This window comes from Symphalangus syndactylus, chromosome 6 (genome assembly GCF_028878055.3).
Source record: "Symphalangus syndactylus isolate Jambi chromosome 6, NHGRI_mSymSyn1-v2.1_pri, whole genome shotgun sequence".
Lineage (NCBI taxonomy): Eukaryota > Metazoa > Chordata > Mammalia > Primates > Hylobatidae > Symphalangus > Symphalangus syndactylus.
This window is the reverse complement of record NC_072428.2, coordinates 146855543-146869853: the sequence shown is the minus strand read 5'-3', so window position 1 is coordinate 146869853 and position 14311 is coordinate 146855543. Positions and strand designations below refer to the sequence as shown.

The following is a 14311-nucleotide window of genomic DNA, read 5'->3' as shown; positions in this document are numbered from 1 at the left end:
TCTCCAAAGTCAAGCCCTGAATTTTAGTTAACTACAGGAATTCTTCCTTACGCTGGGGAGTAGGGGTCTCCAAGGAATTTTCACCCTTTGGTCCTTGTTCAAATTATGCAATACAGGTTCAATTTTTCTTCCGCATAGTTGCCTTTGGATATTTGGGGGCTTTATCTTGGCAAGTTTTTCTGTCTCTAGGCACATATACCCTTACAATTCTTCACAGTTCCTCCTGAGAAACCCTGACCTACCTGGTCCCTCCCCTCTGAGCAAGCTCCAATGTTGTAATGTCTTAGTGCCCCCAATCCAACACAGATACTCCAGGGACAGTCCAACTGTCACCAACAAAAGATAACAAGACCCACAGCTCTCTTTCTGATCAGGACGGGAATATGGACCAGGATGCTACAATTAACAATAAAATTCGGGCAGGGTGCAATGGTTCATGACTGTAATCCCAGTGTTCTGGGGAAAGAGGAAGAGGGAACGCTTGAGCTAAGGAGCTCAAGACCAGCCTGGACAACAAAGGGGGACTCTGAATCTATTAAAAATAAAATAACCAGCCGGGCTTTGGCCAGGCGCGGTGGCTCATGTCTGAAATCTCACCACTCTGGGAGGCTGAGGCGGACAGATCACCTGAGGCCAGGAGTTCGAGACCAGCCTGGCTGACATGGCAAAACCCTCTCTACTAAAAATACAAAAATTAGCTGGGTGTGGTGGCGTGCACCTGTAATCCCAGTTACTCAGGAGACTAAGGCATGAGAATTGCTTGAACCCGGGAGGCGGAGGTTGCAGTGAGCTGAGATCGTGCCACTGCACTCCAGCCTGGGTGACAGAGCGAGACTCCGTCTCAAAAAATAAAATAATTAGCCAGGCATGATGGCACAGCGTATGGTCCCAGCTACTCTGGAGGCTGAGGTGGGAGGATGGCTTGAGCCCAGGAGGTCTAGGCTGCAGTGAGCCGTGATTTTACCACTGCACTCCAACCTGGGTGACAGAGCAAGACTCTGACTCAAAAAATAAATAAATAAATAATAAAACTCTGCTAAGTCCCCTGTTTTCTAACCTGGGGTCACGGTCCTGCCTTCCCATTACCTTTGGGCAGGTGAGACTCTCAAGGGAAGGGAAGGTCACAGTTTGCCCAACTGTTTCATTTTAGTGAGACTGGCCCCATTAGTCAACCAATCAAAGCCTTCCTAGTATTAAAAGAACACTGTCATTCTGATTGAATTTAACCATACAAACTTACTATTTATAACACACACTATGCTAGCTTTGGAAATAATAAAAGTCACCAAGTTTAGTGGAAGATAGGCATGTAAACAAACCAGTCGTTTACAATTAAGACAAATATGCACATGGCTGTTGCAGGGGCTCACACCTGTAACGCCAGCACTATTGGGAGGCCGAGGCTGGAAGACTGCTTCAGCCCAGGAATTCCAGATAAGCCTGAGCAACACAACACAGCAAGGCCTCATCTACACAAAAAATAAAAGTTTAAAAAGACAAATATGCACAGAGTGCTGGGGAGATGGTATAGAGACCATGAGGAAAGGAAAAATTAACACTGACATTTTACTGATGAAATGAAAAACAAGAGTAAGCTCCCCAGGCAGAGAACAGAGGCAAAAGTATTCCACACACAAGTAACAGCGTATGCTCAGGCAAAATAATGACAGCACACAGCCCACGTGGGACGCAGCAAGTTAGTAGGGTGGAACGTCAGTGTGAGGGTGCTGGGAGTAAGAGGGAGGGGAGGGAGTCAGCACAAGAAAGAACAAGGCGCAACTGAAGAATTTTACAACTAAGGACTTAGGACTTTTCCACTGTAAGTAGAAGAGTTAAGTGGTGGTGTGAAGTCAACAGGAGTATTTGGAAAGATAACTTCTAACTACAAGGGAGATGGACTTAAGAGAGTGATGACTGGACGGCAGGGTTACTAAGATGCTCCAAATGATATGTGCCGGAATCAGAAACGACAGGAATGCAACTGAGCAGCAGACAGGAGAGCTACTTAGGAAGCTGTTTAGGGTCCTTCTCCAAGGCAAGAAAACTTCACCAACAGGGTTCCATGCACATCCACAAACGCTACAACTGGTGCAGAAATCTTCCATTCCTATTTAAAATGTAGCAATATTAAAAAATAAGACTGGGAGCAGTGGCTCACGCCTGTAATTCCAGCACTTTGGGAGGCCAAGACGAGTGCATCACCTGAGGTCAGGAGTTCGAGACCAGCGTGGCCAACATGGCGAAACCCCGTCTCTACTAAAAATACAAAAAATTAGCCGGGCAAGGTGGTGGGCACCTGTAATCCCAGCTACTCAGGAGGCTGAAGCAGGAGAATTGCTTGAACCCGGGAGGCAGAGGTCGCAGTGAGCCTAGATCACGCTATTGCACTGCAGCCTGAGCCACAGAGCAAGACTCCACCTCAAAAAAATAAAATAAAGCCGGGCATGGTGGCTCACGCCTGTAATCCCAGCACTTTGGGAGGCTGAGGTAGGTGGATCACCTGAGGTCAAGAGTTCAAGACCAGCCTGACCAACATGACGTAACACCATCTCTACTAAAAATACAAAAATTAGCTGGGCATGGTAGTGTGCTCCTGTAATCCCAGCTACTCGGGAGGCTGAGACAGAGGAATCGCTTGAGCCCGGAAGGCAGAGGTTGCAGTAAACCAAGATCACGCCACTGCACTCCAGTCAGGGTGACAGAGCGAGACTCCATCTCAAAAAAACAAATAAATAAACAAACTTCGTATAACCTGAATGACAACAGGTAATTTTAAACGTGACATGCTAATCATCATGTCACATGATGCTCAATTAGTTTACTAATAATTGAGGCTTAGTTATTAGCTGATTAAGGGGGAAAAGAGCTGGGGCAACAATGTGTTACTGACTCATGTGTCACCCATTGTTACAGGTACGTATTCCATCACAGTCATTCTGTGAGTTACCGTTTGTAGGTGAGGAAACGGGGGCTCAAAGGAATTAAATGTCAGTGTTCGAGCAAGTTCAAAACCCAAGTCTAAGCCAAGCACAATCATGTGCACCTGAAGTCCCAGTGACTCAGAAGGCTGAGGCAGGAGGATGGCTTCAGCCCAGGAGTCTGAGTTCGACCTGGGTAACAGAGCAAAGACACCGCATCTTTAAAAATAGTAAGAATCCAAGTTTGCCTCCAGAACTCACACTAGCCTGTACCCATGGCACTATGCCGTCCATGTACACAATTCCAGTGCTCAAGACTATGGGACATTCTCTCACCAGTACTTGAATTCCCAAAATTACCTTTTTAGTTTTCATCAAATGCCAGTAAGACTAACAAATTTAGAATATAAATTAAATACAAATACGCATTACAGAAACAACAAAATGAAAATAGCTGGCCGGGCGCAGTGGCTCATGCCTGTAATCCCAGCACTTTGGGAGGCCGAGGCGGGTGGATCACGAGGTCAGGAGATCGAGACCACCCTAGCTAACATGGTGAAACCCTGTCTCTACTAAAAATAGAAAAAATTAGCTGGGCATGGTGGCAGGTACCTGTAGTCCCAGCTACTTGGGAGGCTGAGGCAGGAGAATGGTGTGAACCCGGGAGGTGGAGCTTGCAGTGAGCCAAGATCGTGCCACTGCACTCCAGCCTGGGCAACAGAGCAAGACTCCGTCACAAAAAAAAAAAAAAAAAAAAAAAAGAAAATAGCTGAAGGTCTAGAAAGAGAGATCCACATGTATCTCCAAGGAAACCTGCAGAGCTGGCTGAAGTGCTAATGCTGCAACAATCCCCACTGTTTGCTGCAAGCTAACTCACTCCTTACTGCTTCAGAGTCATCACTGATGTAAGACAATTGAAAATTTGACAAACTCCATGAAAGGTTACCTGCACTCAAATTTATTTATTAACCTCAGAACTTCAAGGCTACCTATACATTTCTATCAGTATTTCCCTATAGAAGTATTTCTCGTAACACTGTTTTTTTCCCTCAGACCTCTCAAAAACAGTGTTTAAAAAAACTGATAAAACTATACATTAAATATCCAACTGTGTATTAGATGACAAAGCAGCCTGAAGCTGTAGAAATACTACTGCATTCCAAACCAATTGTAAGCAAAAAGTTGCCTAATCAAGATATACAACTAGGTACCGATTAGTGTTATTTGATACATATTTGGATGATTTCCCTATTCACAGAGAAACTAAGTTGAATCTTTAACATTATTTTTCTTTTTTTTTTACTACTCTTTGCAGAGCAGGGCTACCCCCATAGGCAGTGTGCCCGGAGTAGCCTAATATCATTTAAGTGTAAAATACATGGATTTATTTCCTAAAAGACACCATCTGTGGCAATAAAACATTTTAAGTGGCCTTCATCTCCCTAAGGTTGGCCCAGAATCCTTGTGGCCCGCCCAGCACTGTGAGGATGAGAACAGAGGACAAAGCTCCTCCACTTCCCTCTTCTCTTGGCCCTTGTGTTCAATGCACATTACAGAAAACAGGTGATCCCAGAAAAACGGGGGCCCTCAGGAGAACTGGAAGGCACAGTCAAGCTGCCTTCCCTGCCCAGCGAGAGCCTGGACTCCAGCCCTCCACCCTACAGAAGCTCAGCCAGGAAAAACCAGCTTCCCTCACCAAGAAACCAGTGCATCACCTGCATTTTAAAATCATATACTAAATCAAAAGAAGTAATTTCTACAGCAGATCACTCACATCAGAGCTCTGCAAGCATAGGTGTCCACTAGAACCCCACTTGGCAAAAACCTTTTCAAAACCGTGCAGCTCAAAAGACTCCATAAGCCAAATGCAGCTATTTAAATCTGAAGTCATTAAAACTAAACACAATTTAAAATTTGCCCCTCAGCAATCTTTGTTTGGATATGACCCCCAAAAGCACAGGGAACAAAAGCCAAAACAGACAAGTGAGATTACATCACACTAAAAAGCTTCCAGACAGCAAAGACACAAGAGTTAAACAACCTTGGAAATGTGCAGAAGGATCACTTGAGCCCAAGAGCTTGAGACCCTGGGCAACACAGTAAGACACCATCTCTACAAAAAGATAAAAAAATTAGCTGAGTGGGGTGGCAGACGCCTGTACTCCCAGCTACGCACGAGGCTGAAATGGGAGGATCACTTGAGCGCAAGAGATTGAGGATGCTGTGAGCCATGTCGTGTCACTGCACTCCAACTTGGACAAGAGAGAGGGCAAGGCCCTGTTTCAGAAAAAAATATATATATATAAAATAAAATAAAAATTTTAAGCCGGGTGCCGTGGCTCATGCCTGTAATCCCAGCACTCTGGGAGGCTGAGGCGGGTGGATCACCTGAGGTCAGGAATTCAAGACCAGTCTGGACAACATGGTGAAACCCTGTCTCTACAAAAAATACAAAAATTAGCTGGGTGTGGTGGTGGGCACCTGTAATCCCAGTTACTTGGGAGGCTGAGGCAGGAGAATCACTTGAACCTGGAAGGCAGAGGTTGCAGTGAGCCGAGACCACTCCATTGCACTCTAGCCTGGGCAACAAGGGCAAAATTTCATCTCAAAAAATAAAATAAATAAAAATAAATAAAAAACTTTAAAGTTAAAAATGATAAAACAAAAGTTACGGTGCTGTAAAGTAGCATTTTAAAAGAAATCACAGCTGGGTACAGTAGCTCATGCCTGTAATCCTAACACTTTGGGAGGCTGAGGCAGGGGGATCACTTGAGCTCAGGAGTTCAAGACCAGGCTGAGTAACACAGCAAGACCTTGTCTCTACAAAATATAAAAACTCAGTAGGGTGTGGTAGTGTGCACCTGTGGTCCCAGCTACTGGGGGCGGCTGAGGCAGGAAAATCACTTGAGCCCAGGCCGTCGATGCTAGTGAGACGTGAACGCACCAATGCCCTCCAGCCTATATAACGGAGCAAGACCCAATCACAAAAATAATAATTTTTTTTAAAATAAAAATGTAAAAACAAATCACTTCAGGCTGGAAAAGAATTTGGGTAGAGCAGGAAGATATTCTTTAACTACAAAATTAACATTTCCTTTTTTTTTTTTTTTTTTTTTGAGTTGGAGTCTCACTCTGTCGCCCAGGCTGGAGTGCAGCAGCACAATCTCAGCTCACTGCAACCTCCACCTCCCAGGTTCCAGCGATTCTCCTGCCTCAGCCTCCCAAGTAGCTGGAACTACAGGTGTGTGCCACGATGCCTGGCTAATTTTTTTTTTTTTTTTTTGAGACAGAGTCTCGCTTTGTCACCCAGGCTGGAGTGCAGTGGAGCGATCTCAGCTCACTGCAAGCTCCGCCTCCCAGGTTCACGCCATTCTCTTGCCTCAGCCTCCCGAGTAGCTGGGACTACAGGCGCCTGCCATCACGTCCAGCTGATTTTTGTATTGTTTTAGTAGAGACGGGGTTTCACCATGCTAGCCAGGATGGTCTTGAACTCCTGACCTTGTGATCTGACCACCTTGGCCTCCCAAAGTACTGGGATTACAGGTGTGAGCCACCGCACCCGGCCCATAATTAACACTTCTAATAGCAATTATGAAACTTCTTTAAACTTCTATTAACTAGGTCCTACTGTCTATTAAGGAAGCTATAGAAAACCTTTCAATTAAGAAATTAAGAAAAAATATTTCTTAGGAAAACTAGGTTTGCTAATTTCTGCAATTTCCAAAAGCAATACATCTAAATCAAGTTTAAAAAAACGAAAAATCTCTATTAAAACCACAAAAAGAATTAGCCTAATCGCCATTAATCAAAAATAACCTTCTCCAATAAATTCAATGACCTTTAAGTTTAGGACTTTTAAAAAACATGTCACATAAAGATTAGGCGTGGGTAGCTCATGCATATAATCCCAGCACTTTGGGAGTCCAAGGTAGGTGGATCACCTGGGGTCAGGAGTTTGAGGAACAGCATGGCCAACATGGTGAAACCCCGTCTCCACTAAAAATACAAAACCCAGTCGGATGTGGTGGCACCTGTAGTTCCAGGTGTGGCAGGAGAACTGCTTGAACCCGGGAGAGTTTGCAGTGAGCTGAGATCGCACCACTGCACTCCAGCCCGGGCAACAGAACGAGACTCCATCCCAAAAAAAAAAAAAAAAAAAAAAAAGTGGTTTCTAAATTCACCTGAGGCCAGGCGAGGTGGCTCACGCCTGTAATCCCAGCACTTTGGAGGGCCGAGGCACGCAGATCACCTGAGGTGTTCAAGACCAGCCTGGCCAACATGGCAAACCCCCTTCTCTACTAAAAATACAAAAATTAGCCAGGCATGGTGGTGAGCACCTATAGTCCCAGCTACTTGGCAGGCTGAAACAGGAGAATTGCTTGAACCTGGGAGGTGGAGACTGCAGTGAGCCAAGATAGTGGCACTGCACTCCTGCCTGAGCAACAGAGCAAGACTCCGTCTAAAAAAAAAAAAAAAAAAATTACTTGGGTGTGGTGGTGCACGTCTGTAATCCCAGCTACTCAGAAAGAAGGCTGAGGCACAAGAATTGCTTGAGCCTGGGAGGCAGAGATTGCAGCGAGCCAGGATCACGCCGCTGCACTCCAGCCTAGGTGACAAGAGTAAGACTTGATCTCGAACAACAAAAAAAAAGCAAAAACAAAAAAAGTACAGACAGGGAGGACAAAAAAAACCCACAGCAGTGAATTTTCATTCCTTATCACACACATCATCTACTTATTTCATTCTTACCCAGTATGTCCTAAAATATTTCTGAAACGAACACAGGAAGTTATTTCCCCATTACTCAAGATCAGAGACCATTCCTTCAACTGGCACTCATCACCTATTAGATACTTCCAAGCTTAACTCCCTTTCATTAAAAAATCATAATAGGCCAGGCTTGGTGGCTCACACCTGTAATCCCAGCACTTTGGAAGGTCGAGGCAGGTGAATTATTTGAGGTCACGAGTTCAAGACCAGCTTGGCCAACATGGTGAAACCCCATCTCTACTAAAAATACAAAAGTTAGGCCAGCGCGCTGGCTCACACCTGTAATCCCAACACTTTGGGAGGCCGAGGCAGGTGGATGACCTGAGGTCAGGAGTTGGAGACCAGCCTGACCAACAGGGCAAAACCCTGTCTCTACTAAAAATACAAAATTAGCTGGGTGTGGTGGTGCATGCCTGTAATCCCAGGTACTCGGGAGGCTGAGGCAGGAGAATCGCTTTAACCTGGGAGGCAGAGGTTGCAGTGAGCTGAGATTGCACCACTGCACTCCAGCCTGGGCAACAAGAGTGAAACTCAAAAAAAAAAAAAAAAAAAAAAAAAAAAAATTTGGCCGGGTGATAGTGGCGCGTGCCTGTAATCCCAGCTACTCGGGAGCCTGAGGTAGGAGAATCACTTGACCCTAGGAGGCGGAGGTTGGGGTGAGCTGAGATCACGCCACTGCACTCCAGTCTGGGTGACAGAGTGAGACCCTGTCTCAAAAAAAAATTATTATTATAATAAAAGAGGGCCAGGCGCAGTGATGGTTCACACCTGTAATCCCAGCACTTTGGGAGGTCGAAGCAGGTGGATCACCTGAGGTCAGGAGTTCCAAGCCAGTCTGACCAACATGGCGAAACCCACTCTCTACTAAATATACAGCAATTAGCCAGGTGTGGTGGCGAACGCCTGTAATCTCAGCTATCAGGGAGGCTGAGGCAGGAGAATCACTTGAACCCCAGAGGTGGAGGTTGCAGTGAGCCAAGATCATGACACTGCACTCCAGCCTGGGAGACAGTGTGAGACTTTAAACAAAGCAACACTTGGTTAAGTACTCAGTCTCCAGTGCTGCTGAAACTTATTTTTTCCAACTTTCTTGAATTCTGGATTCCATTATTAATCACAGGAAGGTCATCAGGACACAGACAAACTAGAAAGAATCTAATTCGATCAATATTTTCTGAGCACTCTGTGTCCTGGACATTCCTATAAACACAAGTAACTTCAGATTCAAAGCCCACCCAAGTGGTATATGCCATCTCAAGGTGGCAGAGAGGGATAAGTATTAGTAAACAGTTCATAAGCATACCAACTAGAGCACACACGTGTATATGCACAACACAAATATAAAACACTTTTAATTTAAGCCTTTGGTGGCAAAAGGTAGGTAGAAAAAATATCAATGGGGGCAAAATCATATGTAGTGTAAACTAAATCACTCTTCCAAAGACACGTAATTTTGCAACAGAGCTTAAGAATTCTAAAATCTGGCCGGGCGCAGTGGCTCACACCTGTGATCCCAGCACTTTGGGAGGCCGAGGCAGGTGGATCACGAGGTCGAGTTCGAGACCAGCCTGGCCAAGATGGTGAAACCCCATCTCTACTAAAAATACAAAAATCAGCCGGGCGCAGTGGCAGGTGCCTGTAATCACAGCTACTCGGGAGGCTGAGGCAGGAGAATCGCTTGAACCCGTGCGGCAGAGGTTGCAGTGAGCCGAGATGGCGCCACTGCATCCAGCCTGGGCAATATGAGATTCCATCTCAACCAAAAAAAAAAAAATTCTAAAATCTGGCCAGGCACCTGGCTCACACTTGTAATTCTAGCACTTTGACAGGCCGGGATGGAAGAATCACTTGAGGCCAGGAGTTCGAGACCAGCCTGGGCACACAGGGCGATTCCACCTGAGCACGCATACACACACACACACACAAAGCCAGGTGCGGTGGGTCACGCCTGTAATCCCAGCACTTTGGGAGGCCGAGGCAGCGGATCACCCGAGGTCAGGTGTTCGAGACCAGCCTGGCCAACATAGTGAAACCGTCTCTACTAAAAACACAAAAATTAGCCAGGTGTGGTGACACGCGCCTGTCATCCCAGCTACCTGGCAGACTAAGGCAGGAGAATGGCTTGAACCCAGGAGTGCAGTGAGCCAAGACCGCGCCACCGCACTCCAGCCTGGGACACACAGCAAGGACTCCATCTCAAGTAAACCAGTCAATCAATCAATCTTCCTTCTCAAGTAGGATATCTCCAGGAACACGAAATAGGTCAACAGTGATTTATGTCCATACAAAAACATAAAGGGTTTTGTTTGACAAAACACCTCATTAATATCAATACAAAAAATCACATTTTTACTAGTTGACTTTTCTCCAAGTAGGCGTTGTCATTTTTCCATTCCTACATCATCGTTTCTAACATATTCTTGTTTTCACCAACTTTGCTTTTCTTCTCATTAACCTCATTTTTTTGAGTTTGATATTCTCAAATTCTATTCATCCTGGAACTACACCATTTGCTAAATCCTGCCACTGATCCTATTCTTACTCGCTAATGAGCCTGCAGTTACCCGCCTCTCACCACTAGGTGGGGTCCTGGACAAATTTAACCAAACCAGATTTTGAACAGAATCATTTCCGAGGAAATGAAAAAGTTTTAAAAACGTTTCTAAAAAACGCTGTTAATCCAGTGTGTAACCTCGATGCAAATAAATACTAAGAAGTAAAAATCCCGTCAAAACGTCAACTCACAAATACAAAGGCTAATTACACTCTCTTTTTTTTTTTTTTTTTTTTTTTGAGACGGAGTCTTGCTCTGTCACCCAGGCTGGAGTGCAGTGGCGCGATCTCGGCTCACTGCAAGCTCCTCCTCCCGGGTTCACACCATTCTCCTGCCTCAGCCTCTCCGAGTAGCTGGGACTACAGGCGCCCGCCACCACGCCCGGCTAATTTTTTTGTATTTTTAGTAGAGACGGGGTTTCACCGTGGTCTCGATCTCCTGACCTCGTGATCCGCCCACCTCGGCCTCCCAAAGTGCTGGGATTACAAGCGTGAGCCACCGCGCCCGGCCTTAATTACATTCTCTTATTCCTCAACAGATATCTGTAAGCATTAACCAATATAGAAGCTGACCTTTACAGCAGACGACAATAAGGTGTCTGTGAGGTCCCGCGATGACACTCAGCCCACAGCGACACGTTCAAGATGACTAAAAATACCTGCCCAAGTTTTGAAGTGCCCTCTTATAATACTCTTAAAAAGTGACAGCCGGACGCGGGGGCTCACACCTGTAATCCAGCACTTTGCAAAGCCGAGGCGGGTGGATCACCTGAGGTCAGGAGTTCGAGACCAGCCTGAACAACATGGTGAAACCTCGTCTCTAATAAAAATAGAAAAAATTAGCTGGGCGTGGTGGCACATGCCTGTAATCCCAGCTACTTGGGAGGCTGAGGCAGGAGAATCGCTTGAACCTGGGAGGTGAAGTTGCAGTGAGCCGAGATGGTGCCATTGTAGTCCAGCAGGGGCAAGAGCGAAACTCCATCACACACACACACACACACACACACACACACACACACGGACGGGCGCGGTGGCTCACGCCTGTAATCCCAGCACTTTGGGAGGCCGAGGCAGGCGGATCACGAGGTCAGGAGTCCCAGACCATCCTGGCTAACACGGTGAAACCCCGTCTCTACTAAAAAAAAAAAATACAAAAAAATTAGCCGTGTGTGGTGGCGGGCGCCTGTAGTCCCAGCTACTCGGGAGGCTGAGGCAGGAGAATGGTGTGAACCCTGGAGGTGGAGCTTGCAGTGAGCCGAGATCGCGCCCACCGCATTACAGCCTGGGCGACAGAGCAAGACTCCGTCTCAAAAAAACAAAAAAAAAAGGTGCAAACTGACCATTCCACCCCCACCTCAGACCTGGATTTGGGTTATCTAGGTTGAAAACTGATGAGAGTGATGGGTACCACTGTTCGTTTGAAACTGTCCAAAACAGAGTTAATAGAAGGGAATTACGGGCTTGCTTAAAAATGAAAGCTAATGTACGCCACTCAGTTACAGGTATCACACTGTAATACCATATCCATATTTCAGTCTTCACAATATTCAACAATACTCCCCACGTAGTGTTCCGGAAAAACTGTCGTACAGCCAGAATTACTTCCCAAACCTAACACTTTCATATCCAGAAGAAAACAAATTTTAAAACACTGATTGTTTTGAAGAGAGTGCTGAACTCATCTCAAATTCTTTAAGACCATTGCCCTCTGAAATTCCCAACTTTCTCATCTTCCACAGCACAGATTAAGCCTAGTTAGACACTTTTCAAAAGCTTCTCAACCCTTTTGTTCTCCCACTTCCTGTCAAGTCTCCGCATCTACCAACTTAAGGCTACTTCCCAAATTTCACAGTCGGCATAATCCACAAAAACCCACAGCTCATTAAAGTGTGCATAAAAACTATTCATCCCTTCATCACAGAAGGCAGAAAAAAACGTGAAAGCACGAACTCCAAGGGAGCTTAAGGCCCTCAGGAGTGCAAACAAGTCTGGAGTCGGCGAGGCGCGGTGGCTCACGGCTCTAATCCCAACACTTTGGGAGGCCGAGGCAGGCGGATCACTTTAGGTCAGAAGTTCGAGACCAGCCTGGCCAACACGGTGAAACCCTGTCTCTACTAAAAATACAAAAATTAGTCGGACGTGGTGGCGAGCACCTGTAACCCCAGCTACTCAGGAGGCTGAGGCAGGAGAATCGCTTGAACCTGGGAGCTGGAGGTTGCAGTGAGTGGAGATCGAGCCACTGCACTCTGGCCTGGGCAACAGAACAGACTCCGTCTCAGAAAAAAAAAAAAAAAAAAGTCTGGAGTAAACCCAGAGAGAACACGGGACGGGTGGACTTGCGGAGGAGTAAGGCGGATGCATATAATTCCTTTCAGAAATCATGAATCGTTGTGATATGCAACATTATTTGGAAAAGTGCGGTTAAACACGAAGCAGCAGCAATCAAGTTTTAATGGTTAAAGTCTGTTTCCTTTCTTCGGTCTTCAGTCTAACTTTTCTACTAAATCAATAATTTGGCTTAAATTGTAGCCACAAATCCTTACTAATATTCGCAACTCATATTAATAAAAACGTTGAAAACTACGAAGAGCGCCGCTCAGCCTACTCTTCCCAAACAGGCTGAAGCCTCCCAGCTCGCAGGCGGCATCCCTTCCGTGGTGGCACGATCGTTCTACTCGGGCTATTTCCTGCCTCGTTTACGTGAGAAAGTTAGCACAGAAGTTTACGTCTGACTAGCAAACCCATCCTTTAAAAAATTCGCTAGCGCCGAAACCTTTCTCGAGCCAATATACGGTGTGCAGTTTACACTACGTGTGTCACCGACCTTCCTCCTTAGTTGGGTGAGAGTTAATGTAAACTTGTTATATAAACTTCAGTTGCATCAACTACGGTGCAGATTCTTTAATGCAAAGCAAAGCAGACAAACGTTCTGAGTAAGAAAAGCAGCCTGCTCTTCCACAAACTTCCGAACAATCCGTCCAGAGTTCTAGAAACAGGGCTCTGGGGTCCACCACCTGCTTCGTCTCCCTCCGAACTTGGCGGCACGGCTGCAGCATTCCTGCTCCGCAAGCCACTCGCGTTTCTGGTTTCAGACTAGAGTGCGGGAGCCTCAGGAAAAGAAGGCGCTCCACGCCTCCCACCCTGCCAGCCCAGCCGAGCCCCAGCAGAGCCCCAGCCGGCCGCTCCCAGGCCGGGCCCCACCCCCAACCGCCGCCGCGGAGGCTGGGCCGCGTTCCGGCAAGGACGCCGGGCGGGGAGGACGCGGCCGGGCGGCCCCAGACCCCAGCCCCGGCCCCGGCCCCAGACCAGACCCAGAGAACCCCGCCCACCCTTCGCCTCGCAACCCCGGCCACGGCCCCCGCCCCGTCCAGTCCTTTCCCCGGCCGGCGACCCCGGTCACCCCCCGCGCTGTTGCCAGGCGCCGGGTCAGGTCGGCCGTCTGCCGGGCGCGCGCGGGGCCCTAGGCGACCTCCCCCGGCCCTCGGAACAGACCCTCACCGAGGACGGAAGTGGCCGGTGGCGGGACGCAGGGAAGGCAGGGTGACCGCCCGAATCTCCTCACAGCTCCAGGACTGCTGCGCTAGTAGTGGCGGCGCCTCCTCGCGCTTTCCTTTCTCTCCTTTCTCCAACAACAAACAGGAAATGCGTCACGCAACGGCGGCACAGCGACGTCAACTTCCGCCCGACCCTGACGCCGCGCATGCGCAGTTTCCACTGCCCATACCGCGGGCCCAATCTCGGAGGCGCCCGCCCTACCTTCGCGAAGGTTCTCGGCTCTTCCGCCGCCCCGAAGAGGCCGGGAGACTGGGGGCGAGGGGACGGGGAATCCCAGGGCGAGGGGGCGGAGCTCGGGGCCGGGTCTACGGTATCGGGGAGCCCAGACGCGCGGAAGGCGCAGAGAAGGCCGAGAAGATTCAAAATGGCACTGATTGTTGGGCTAGAAGGAGCCCATTCTGGAAACCGCGAAGTCGTCGCGCCTTTCATCTTCCCCTTGACCGACGGCCCCCGGAGCGCGTCTGCCGCCTCTCGCTCCGCGGTCCTGCGGTGGAGCTGGGTGGCATCTCCGCACA

General features: G+C 47.7%; 1 protein-coding gene across 5 annotated transcripts in view; it reads right to left on the bottom strand.

Annotated features, from left to right (window-relative positions):
• The window catches only part of DNAJB6 (DnaJ heat shock protein family (Hsp40) member B6), an 80723-nt gene extending 66791 nt beyond the window's left edge, over positions 1-13932 (bottom strand). For 4 of the 5 annotated variants that reach the window (XM_063641780.1, XM_055269707.2, XM_063641781.1 and 1 more), the window contains exon 1: positions 13740-13885. The gene's annotated coding sequence lies outside the window, so the exon portion shown is untranslated. Of the gene's footprint in view, positions 1-13739 lie in introns of all 5 variants that reach the window. The other variant, XM_055269706.2, reaches the window with a different exon arrangement.
• Between the last annotated feature and the right edge of the window lie 379 nt (positions 13933-14311).